Source organism: Aphelocoma coerulescens, chromosome 3 (assembly GCF_041296385.1).
Source record: "Aphelocoma coerulescens isolate FSJ_1873_10779 chromosome 3, UR_Acoe_1.0, whole genome shotgun sequence".
In the NCBI taxonomy this organism is placed as follows: Eukaryota; Metazoa; Chordata; class Aves; order Passeriformes; family Corvidae; genus Aphelocoma; species Aphelocoma coerulescens.
Genome location: NC_091016.1, coordinates 114513835 through 114526013, shown reverse-complemented (window position 1 = coordinate 114526013; position 12179 = coordinate 114513835).

Genomic DNA, 12179 nt, shown 5'->3' with positions numbered 1-12179 from the left:
ACTTCAACAAGTCACTTGTTTGCTGACTGTAAATAATGTACTTCACCAGTTAATTTCTGGGTAAATCATAGAAAGTGTTGCTCAGACACCAAGGGAGGAAGAGATTTTGTGCATGTCCAAGATTTTGTACAGATTTTTGCTGTGAATGGCAGATGAACACATTCTGATTTCATCTCTGTGTTCTTTTATATATTGGGATTCAGATGAGATTAGGCAGGGAAGAGGAATGTAAATTATAGCAATAGCTATATCTTTTATTATATCTTATGAGTAAATGTTTAGAGCAACCAAGGCAGGATATGAGAGTATGTAGATGACTGCTCTTGTTGCATGAAAAATCACTGGATTTTATAAGCTTATGCTCTTGTAAACTGTTACACAAGCAAGAAAAAATTACAGGCTTTTCTATATTAATAGATAATATGGGGCTAATGCCTTGCAGTTGTTGTGCATCCTTTTTATGACCATCGTGCTCCCTGACACTGTTTTAGCTTGGACACACCTATTTATGTCCCAAACACTGCCTGACTGTGGTCCCGGAGAGGCCACCAAGGGCACAGGGGTGGGCAAAGGGTTTCCCCAGACTAAAGCAAGAGTTGCCACAACACATTTTCAGAGTCAAAGAAGGGGCTGTGGCCCTGTTTGCTCTGCTGTTGGAGATGCAGACAGAGGTTCTGTTTGGAAAACTCATCACCCATTTCTAGCCACAGCCACCAGGTTCCCTAAACAAACTCAAATGAAGTGTGCCTCAGTTTTGGCTGAATTGGGAAGCTGTGTAATATCTCTCCATGATTCTGGTGTGATCCACAGCCTGCTTAAGTCAGAGTCTCATGGTATGTAGCTTGGTATGTAGTTCTTGGATTAGTTAGATTTGGACATTTGCACCCACAAGTATGACAATTCTCACTTAGGAAATTATCTTGCAAAGTAGAGACAATTATAACTGGCAAAAATCAACAGTTCTCAGTGTTATAACACTTTAAAAAGGTATCATACAGAGGAAGGCAAGGCTACAGGCTGGATACCAGGTTTATTTTTCTATACCCTATCACAATTGGGTGCTCTCATTAAAGTGCTAAGAAAGTCTAGAATTTCAGGTGGCCTCTTCCTAGACAGTAAATTCACAGCAAAAGAAAAAAAAAAAAAAAAGAAGTTTTGCAATCTTTATTTTATTCTGCCTCCTGCAAATTTTAGGAATTTCCTTTTTGTTCATTAATAATGTCACAACATTGAAGGAAAGTGAGATACAAGGCTAATACCAATGAAATATGAACTGACAAAAAAGGATAAGGCATTTTCTTCTTGACCAGTAGTTTCGATTTTAATTTCAATAATCTATTCTGCAGTACAAAGGCTAACATCTCAATTTTCATCTCCTTTAAAATTAAATGTTCCCTGCTCATATTTTTGAATCCATTACAGGAACATAGATGCATAAAAGGAGAAAAAAAATTTCCATTTGAAAAAAATCAAACTACCCATGGCATAGAAAATTTTTAAATTTTTAAAATAAGAAATCCAGACAATATGCCACAATTATGTATGGTGAAAAAATGCATTTTTGTGTACAGTAATTTACAACTGATCTAATCTTTTTTTCTGTATTAGAATGTATTTCCAACCAGAGTGTAATTTTGGTAGGAGAAACAGACAGTGAGCAAAAAAATTATGTTAGCTGGGAAAAATGCAGGCTGAAACAGAGTAAACATGGATAGATGTGTTTAAATAACACTAATCCCATCACAGTCAGCCTCCTTTATAATTAGGACAGAAGTCTAGGCTTATTTTTTACAAGAAGCAACTCAGTAATATCCTTGTAGAGCACTTAGATGATACAGCCTCATCTTGCAGCTTGTAAGGTGAAAAAAAAAATACATCTCCCAAAAGCTTTTAAAGTCACTTCACTTCCTACTTTACAAGAGGTTTCCCAAGTATTGGCTGCAAAGCTGCCTGCTGGCTGTGGAGGTGGCTGTGGCCATCCTGGACGAGGAGTCAATCGCCACATATAAAATGTGGGCAAGCAGCTGCAGGTCTCACTAACTTCAGCAGACGCAGCAGGTGTTCAACACTTCTGAAAAACAGTGTTGAACACCTCTGTTTACACCCAAGCCAGCAATAAAGGAAGGAAAGGATCCACCACATTTGTTATCCAGAGTCACATTAACCACCAGACAATGATTCTCTCCTTTTTAAGGTTTTGCCTCAATTTGGATAGAAGAATTTTTTTTTAATTTTTAGGCTTTGAAGCTTCCTTCCTACTTGTGGAAGAATGTTTAGTCTGGGTCTAACCTCAACTGAAACAAATAATACTTCTAAATAAGCAAGCTGGTCAACAAATCCATTTATTTGGGGTTTTTTGAGGTCAATATGCCAAAGAATGCAGATGCATAGCCACTTAAAATTCCTAGACAGAAGGAAGGCAGTAAGAGAACAAGGACCATTTCTTAGTCCAGTCCTAAGAGAGGGAACCCAAAACCCTTACTACAATCATTAAAAATGAAGTGTAAATTGGATGTCTAATTGTTATTAGACAATTAGACCATCTTCGGCCAAGCAAACCTGTGGCTAGCACAAGAGATAATATTTTTATCAATTTCTAGTAAGACCAGAATTAGGCTAGCTCTAGCACTGTTAAAAAATCCTGCCATAAACATTTAAAACCTTTAATGTTCTCTACTCCAAAATGTCCAGACTGGACCCTGCTCATGAAGAAGAAACAGTCAAGTGAGTATCACTGATTTCTTCAGAGCTTTGCATAGTGAACGAGCATCTCTCTGGTGTTAGCCTGGCAGGATCAGACTTATCTATTTGCTTTACATCCTCAAATGTAAGTATTTGATCCTCCAAATAGTGTCAGCCTCCATCGACTGACAAGTGACATCAGCTCTGCAATTCATTTAAAACATCTGATCTCCAAGCAACTGGCTTCCCAGATGAAAAGCCCTACATGTGGAATTTACACCTACCCACCTTTTAAGTAGAGAGTTTATTACCTAGTGGTTTTCAGCTGATATTTAGGAATGTCTTTTTAATACCCCTGTTAACAGAAGTTTAAAGGAGGTTTGACTGTGTGGTTGGTCTTTAATGTCCACTGGCTACTTCAGCCAGAAGGAAAGGGCAAAGCTGGGGCGGGAAGGAGAGCCTAATAAGATTCATTTTGCTCAGAAATGGGAAGTAACAGATATTATCAAAATAATAGAAGCTGTTTCTGCAGGAGAATTCTATCATCACTTAGTGCAGCTTAATTATATCAGCTTTCACTTTTAGTTTTAAAAACTGTTGTCTGCTGTAATGGAGTGGATATATCTCAGTTTTTCATGGGAGATGTGGAGGGTTACCTGTTGCAAATATTTCAAGATCAGCAATGCCTCCTTTCCTACCCAAAAGCATACATTCAAATTTAATAAATTGTGAAGTACAATATATTTTATCCCCAAGTGTTTCTTCTTCTGTCCCATGGACAGTGGGATGAACCATGTGTAACAGTGGTTTCACAGGCCTTATTAAAAAACTGCAATAGCACCTAAGGTTTGTACTCTTGCTTTTCAGATATTAAAATGGGTTTTCATGCATTCATTTTGCATTCATTTTGCGTTCATTTTGCAACATGATGAATTTTCCAAAACTAGGTAAATCTTATAAGAAATTCCAATAGCCAGGAAAATTGCATTAAAAGCTCAGTTGTGACTATTTGTAGTCGAGTTGCAGAGCTGAAGCTGGCTGTTTGTGAAGGGAGCTATTTTTCAGTTGCTGTGATTATACTTCAGCTCAGGCTGTTGCTTTTTGTCCACTGAACCACCTCATCAGTAACTGCTCACTTCTTCCTCCCCCACATCCTAGCACTGATGTGCTGAATTTCTGTATGCTGCTGACAGAAGCCATGTTTCATCTCCGTGCTAAATGAAGTTATGCTCTGGGCACAGCCTGCAGTTCAGTTTAATAATTATAAAATGGATCAATAGTCTGGATAAGAGACAACATACAAGTGTTAGATTAAAAATTTTATTTAGCACTTACATATTTCACATTCTGAAATAAAATGCTGTATGTCTGTTTGAGCACCTTTCAGGGCACATGGTTAGCCAGCAGGTGAGGGCCATTGACTTCAAACTGCAATCACAAATTTCTTGGCAAGTTGCTAAATCTTAATTTTCATCACATTCAATCCCACCAAAAAATCCCAGGTCTGTCCTTCAGGCAGAATCTGAATGGGGTGTTAATTTGGGGGTTTTTTTTGCATTTGCTCAGAATGCTTCCATTAATTTTGCCTACTGAATTACACTCAGTCTTAAAACAGTCCCATGAATATATTTGAGTAAAATTGTTCGCATTTTTATAGGTTATGCTGCATATGCAAAGGTTTTCAAATGGTATTGAAATGTGGGTAGTGGTTAATGTCTTGGAGAGCAGAGCTTTCATCAGAGGGACTGGGGAAAATTATCTGGGAGCAGCCTTGGGATGTGCAAAGAAAGGCTGTGGGGATAATCTCCCTGAGCAGCACAGGCTCTGGGAGATAAGCCAGGAGGCAGCTTCTCAGAAGACCTGGGAGGCCTGGTGGGTTGAAACACTGGAGCAAGTCCAGAGAAGGGTCACCAAGCTGGCCAGGGGACCAGCGAATGTGGTGTGTGGGCAGAGGGCAAGGGAGCTGCCCAGGGCAGGCCTTATCACTGCCTGCAACTACCTGATAGGAGGTGAAAAGAAGAGTAACCAAGCTCTTTGCAGGAGTTCACACTGGAAGAAAGAGGCAGCAAACACAATTTCTGAGTCTTAAAATCCTTTGACCTTTCAGTGATGCATTATAGGTTTCCTGCTGGTGATAGAAGACACAGATATTTTTCCTGCTTGATTAGATTTTTGGACAGTTGTGTTTGGGTTACAAGGTCATAGTGCAGAGGTCTGTGTTCTCTACCACTGAAGACCCTGCTCCTTCTCTCTACCTCATGATCAACTTTTATTTTCCACTTCTTCTCAGTTTTTCTACCCATAGCTTGTCCCATCTATCACTAAATATTATTCCTTTTCCTCTTTATAATTTAATTTTTCTCTCTCTCTCTCTCTTTCTGTAAGGTTTCATCCACTTGATTTTCTGCGTCTCACTCTTTTTGATGCTTCTTGGTATTGACAGTAGAAAATTATGCCTTTTCTTGACATCCCCTGCTCATATAAATCATACATCTCTCTTTACTCAGTTGCATGGATATTGTCAACGTTAGAAGAAGGAAACAATTATCCACTTGAAACAGGCTTTTCAGGCAGTTCTAAGCACAGCTTATCAAATAGTTATATTGTTATAGTATATACTTACAGATAGGGACTCAGTTAAGGTTGTCAATTTGAAAAAAATAATTTACTTCAGGTCATTGCTGTTCAGAAAACTATTATATTATTTTTATTTCTATTTTTAAACACAAAAGAAAGTAAAAAACCTAAACTCCTACCAGGAATACTTATGTATGGGCCATTAAGCCAAATTTATGAATCTATCAGGTCAAACAAAAAGAAAGTAAAATGTAGAACTAGAGGGAAAAAAGAATTACCAATCAAACCCTTAGATTGCCTTCATTCTGAGAGCCCATTTAGCTGTGTGCTGCTGTCCCCATCACTCTGAAGAGACACAGACATCTGTTTTGCACCCTGCCTGAGTTCCTGCTTAGTTAATGGTAATTAGGATGTGTAAAAGCGGTGCATGCATGAATAAGCAGGTAGATCTCACAACAGCAGGTATGCAAATCCAGGAGGCAGCTGGTCCTGGCTGCAACTCCACTCGCTTACGATCCAGTTTGCTGCAATCCAGGGAAAACAGTAAAGCACTGTCTGTAGAGAGAGCACAACCAGGACAGGAAATCAGGTCACCAGTGTCCCGTTCTAGCCCTGCCACTGACCTGCATGATCACAAAGACACTCTGTCTTCTGCTCTTGCTCCCCCAAATCTCTCCCTTCATTGGCTCCAGGCCGTGTCAGGGGAGGGATTACCTCTCTGCAGAGATCTCTATAGTGCCCACCACAGCGGTCAGCTTAAAAGACTGTATAAAATGGAGACGGAAATAGCAAGCAATTAAATCTAAATTCTCCAGTTGATACTGCTTTAAACCAGTTGGGCTTCCAGAGAAGTGATTCTCTATAGTAAATAGTGGCAAATCGGTTGTAGCAAAAATAAAAACAAAGAAGAAAAAAAAAAAAAAAAGGAAAAAAAAAGAAAAAAAGAGGAAAACGTTGATTTCCCTGACATTGACCTGCCCTGTCAGGCTGGGACGCGCATTCATCAGTCTCTCGGCTCTTATCTCATATCTGACATTCTGTGATGAGTTGAAAGCAAAGTAACACAGATGGATGGCGTTCTCTTTTGAAGAACAAAATGTACCGGGAACTGAATTTTCAAGTACATTCAGCGTGAAGTTAACTCCTTGACTGAAGGAGCATCTTCTAAAGGAGAGGAAAAAAAAATCCCCAGGGACTCAGAAGAGCTATTGGGGCTTCCCTACTGATGTGCATCCAAAGTAAGCTAACATTTACATAGTCCCTGCTGCTTCCAGTGTACTCCAGACAATGGCTAATCAATACTCATTACACAGTTTTAAAAAGACCGAGTATTCTGGGGTGGTGAGCCGCATCCTCCCAAATAAAACCCAGAGCCTGAGGCTATTTGGCCAGACACCTCCATCCTTGGAGTTTTCCTGAGATCAGACTGGTTGTCCTCTTCCAAGGAACCTACCAAGCCTTATATTCTTTCAGAGGAAAACCTCAATCTGTAGAAATATCATTTGCTAATGGCACAGGAAGGAATTTCATCCAGGGGATTTTTAATTAGTGAACTCAGACTACTTGAGGAATCAAATCTGAGATGAGAATGAAATGAGGCACTGGCTCACACACCTGGAATTCATCATTATGATCCAGCAGAAGAATCAGCAAGTTACATGGAATTTTAAAGAATCATGAGGAATACAATAGTCCTGTTTCAAATACTCCTACTTCAAATATTCCTACTGAATCCTTAGACTCCCTATTTATTTTTGGGTCAAATAGTAAATATTAAGAACATATTTTATATATCCTAGGGTTGTGTGTTTGATTATGCTTGCACATGCTCATGGTGCCAATAACACCATTTTTTTGATTTTTTTTTTTCAAGGCTTCCTCTTTCAGCCCAAAGATAGCTCTCTTGACCACAGAGTTAATTTTTTGGGGTTTTTCAGCAAAACAAAAATATAAATAATATTTAATAAGCGGATCCATGGCTGCCACAGTCTTTTCTTGAGTTTACTTGGCATCAAAATTCTTTGAGTGTCCTGCAGCAAGAAGGTCCTTTCAATAATAAATTCAAACCTATAGAAGAAGCCAATCTTTATAGCTAGTGGGCCATCAGACTGTATTCTTTAAAATTTTCCATTAGGACTTTCTCTAATTTAAAATAAACTCTAATAAAAGAAGTCTCAATGTATTTATTTCTAGTGTTATATAAAGGCAACTCAAATTCAGCAATAAAATATTTTCTGGACACAAATAGTTTAATTATTTTTTTCTAGTGTACATCTTCAGAGTGACTCTCAGAGCTGCTTTTACTCCTAGATCTTCCACCTGGTAAAATGTGCATGTAGGTGTCTGGCCAGGGGCACAAGCGCTGAGGGGAAAAGATCAAAGGCCTATAAATGTGTCAAACTTTCAAATGTAAATCACCTTCCATAACGCTGCTGAGAACAAATCCTTCATTATCACCATTCTGTGAAAGGCTTAAATTAGCCTGAATTAGCTGAAAAGAACAAGAAAAAGAAAGCCATCTATCTTCCTGTGAGTTTTATTACCTTTAGATTTATTTGGCTAATGGTTTGATAGCCCACTAATCCGAATATCTGCATAACAGATTCTTCAAATTATCCATAAATAAAATATGTGATCACGAAATGTTGCTATTAAAGTGAGATCTGTGACAATAGATTAATAAAAGAGCACTTACAATAAACCACTCCTTTTCATTGCCAAACTATGAGCTACTGTGATTGATATAATAGCAATTATCAACTGTCTTCTCAACTTGAATCACATTTAGGGGAATTTTTTAATGTGCACTTCCTAAACTGTGTGTTCTCCAGATAGATGCTGTACCCATCTTTACTTTTGGCTGTCATTCTGCAAACATAATTACTTTCCTAAGAGGTACTATGTCTTGGGGTTTTTTTATGGATAGTTTCAGTGATGTAATAGAATATTTGAAAAATCTAATTGACTAGAAGAGCAAGAGTTATAAACCCCCACAATCACAATATACTTTATTTATAAGGAAAAATCCTAGCACTGTATTTTCTTAAATGATCATCTGCAGAGAGGTTTTGTTAAGGGAACTTTATTTGGAACTCGAAAGAGGATAGGCTGCTTTCAGAAAGCTCTTGGTTGGGCTGGACAAGGTAGTGTCTGAGGGGAGCTGGCTGGGGACCCTGAGCTCTGTGTTTTCAGAAGGTGTCCTCGTGTGGGTCTGGTGAGACTTCCCAGAACATCTGTGCTGGTAACTTCTATCTCCACCATTGGCACTTTGTACCTCACTCGCTCTTCTGTTGGTCAGATTTTTAATATATTCTTCCTCTGACACATTCATCCTGCCACAGTCACTTACATGGGGTTATATTCCAAGTTATATCACCAGTTAATCACAAGATACAAACTCAGGTCTTTTCCCCAGGGGTGAGTAACAAGGTTGTAAGATTTCCATACAAGAGGGCTATACAAGGTCATATGGACACCCACATGGATTGTGACATATGAATGCAAGACTCACAAGCTGAGAGCAAAATGAATCTTGTTTATTGCAGAGTTAAGACATATGTACTTATACATTTAGTGTGAGAATCTCTGTTCAGTCCTTCACATGCAACCCGGTTGCAGGCCTGTAATAAATCCCTCGGCCTGACAGTTTGTGAGTTTCCTCAAGGTCTGCAGGCTTCGAAGAAATGGGATGCCTTTCCTGTCCTTAGTGTGTAATCTACTTTCTTCTGTGCTGCCCAGGAATTTTCTGCAGTGTCAGGCTTGTTTCTTTCTCACAATGGATGAGGACCCTACAGCTTTGAAATCTCCCTGTTCACTGACATGTCAATGCAGTTCCACGTCTTTGGCTTCTGTGGTGAGAGTGGCCTGGCCATTGAAGGACACTAATGATTGTTGATAGCATTTTTTTCTGAATCTGTAACTTATGGCTTCCCAGCACAAACTGTTTGGTTTTGTAATAGAAAAGAAAAAAAAATCCCACGCTTAAATTGCTGTTATCTTACAAGGTAGATACATTATGACAAAGAAGTTTTTGCAAGATACACACCAGTATTATTTGAAGAAATATAATATTCTTGATGGATTTGTTCAGTTCTCTGTAAAAATTCAAACATTTTCGATGCCAGAGCCACATGTCCATTTTACAGTTATATTCTTCAGCTTATCATCATTGGGAGAGGAACATTCTCTCTGTAAGACCTCAGTGGTGAGCTGTAGATAACAGAACAAGCAAAGAATTCGTGGCCTTTTAAAAATTTTTTATTAAATATGCTAGGTTGTGATACAGAAATGAATGGATTCTTACAAAATAGTTTCCAGTCCACTTTCTAAACCACTAACACCAGAGATTACAATGTGGAAGGTTCTGGAGTCGAAGGTTCTGGAAAAAGGTTTGTTTGGTAAATAGAAACTTGGCCTTTGAAGCTGAAAAGCCCACCACCAACCCCAAATAGAAAATGCCACTGTTCATCCTGCTTTCTTTCATTCTTATTTCTCAGAATCTCTGCATCAAACCACGATAACCTCTTATCTATGTGATTATTGTAGTGTTTTCTTCTGGTATTGCTAAAAAGAATATTCTTAAAACAGAATAGCAGAATAACATATTCTATGAGTTTTTACCATTACCATATCAAAAACCAGAACAGGTAGCAACTGACTGTAATACTGGGGGAAAATAACAATATGCCATCAACTGAAAACAGTATTTCTTTACAAATCACAAACAAAAATCATGAGGTTACAACTTTTCCTAAATATCTTTCTTGAAAATTCTAAGCAATCCACAAGAAGATAAGGGTTTTTTAGAAATGGAAACGAAGTGACATCCTCTTTGATGATGGCATTTCAGTAGACACCAGAACAAAGGTGTGCTTCTGCTTGGAGATGTGTGAGCACAAACCCATCACCTTCCCTTGGACTTGATAGGAAGGACACCTACAAATCTCACACATCTCATGATAAATAATAAATACAGAAACCATGCTGTAAAAGCTCGTATTTTTCAGGTTAAAAGGCAACAGAAAAGCAGGAGTAGATGTTGGGCTGTGCATACCTCACTAAAAATTGTTGTAGGAGCCATACACAGGGAGGACAACAGTTTGGCTGGGTTTGTACAAAGGCAGAGTTGCTGATCCGCATGCCTTGGGCTTTCCCAGGGAGTTGTACCAAATCTGGCAACACAAGTGCTCGGGAATTCAGGATTCATATATGCCCTATGCCACCCCACTGTAGTATTTCCTGCTCTTCTGCTGTATTTCCTAAACTTCTCTGCAATATCAGCATCACCTTTCTCAGTTTTTTGAGAAGGCAAAGCTTTTACATACTCACATACCCCTCCTGCACCCTCCGTATTGCTTGGTGTGACTGACAGCCAAAGACAACCCACATCACAGCTCAGCGAAGCCCATGGGAGCTGGCTGCCCAGCAGACTGTTAGCAGAGCCACTGCCGATTTCTTTCCATCAGGAAGGCATGGCAATAATTAGCAGAAATCAGACTATATTCCACATTTCTAACTGGCAGCTCTGATTTGGTAAAGAAGCCATTCAATAATTAGAAAAACTAGCAATACATTATTCTGGAGATATAGTCCTATACAGCCCCTGTACAGTAGGTACGCATGTGGCTGTCACTCTTGAAGCCCTTTGTTCCATTAAACCCCAGGTTTTGGGGATTCTGAGACCAAGTTCAGGGCACTTTCCCACACAGATGTAGATCAAGCAGCAAATTTAACTCTCTAGTGCAGAAGGTTCAAAGAAAATGTTTACAACTCATTGCAGTGGGCTGAGAGACAGAGAGGCTTAAAGGCTAAAGCTGCTCTGGGACCTGGCATTTCTGTTGGACTAGAAGACAGCCTGAACTCAACCTCAAACGGGGCCAAAAATTTCATGTTCTTGCAGCAGATAAAACTTGGACTGTTTCTAGGATTGGGCTTATCCTGTCTGTCTGTTAGTATGTGGTGTCACTGCCAGGCCAACACTGGGACGTTGGGATAGGGGAAGAAGCCAGCACTTAAGAGTTCATCTAGTTTGCCCATGAAATTACCCAAAACAGACCACACTCACAGTTCCTTCTACCATGTGCCAAAGAATACCCAAAATTTACCACAGATCCAACCTTTGTTAAAAATACTTGGTGGGACAGCTAACTGGGCTTCAAGCTTGGCTGCAGAGGTGCTCTAGCAGAGAAAATTGCATTTTAAAATAAGATATTAAAATAACAAATACTAATGTAGAGCTACTTCTACACTATGTTAGCATTAAAAATATTCCTGATTAACTTCTTCTCCTTGATTGATTTTTTTTCAGGCAGCTAATGAAAATTAAATATCCATTAGGTATTTTAGTAGGGGTAGCTGCTTTTAATGAGCAAGATTTTCAAAGGTAGGTCCCTTTCTCCAGCTGTGCTCAGTCTCTGAAGTGACAAAACCTCTGAACTTGGTCAAGGGAAATTGGGGCAGGGGTGGAGACAAGGCTTGAGTTTAAAGAGCTTTTAAAGTTCCATATGTGATTAATCTTAAATTCAGTACTGATAGTAGCTACAGTGCAGGATACAGGAGCAGAACTGTGCAGAGTGGTTCTGTCACCCATGGTAATTTTGTTTTCTTGAAACAGTTAAAGTGTTTTGTTTCCTGAAGGAAAAAGCGCTAAATCTAGCACCGAGTTTATGGTTTTGTCAGTAGCACTTGGGTTTACAACAACTCCCAGTAATATTCCAACTGCAGTTTCCTTTTATCCACTGTTATAATATGGCAGGGCCTGACACCTTTTTAGACATGAAAAGAGTATCTTGTCTCAACTAACAGCTGCCATTAGTCTCTTTTGCCACTCCATTTCCAAGCATCTTCCTTTAAATAAGAGCCACGGCTGTGCAGACCCTAAAAGTTAAATAATCCCCTTCTCAAATTAGGAAATTTCTTGG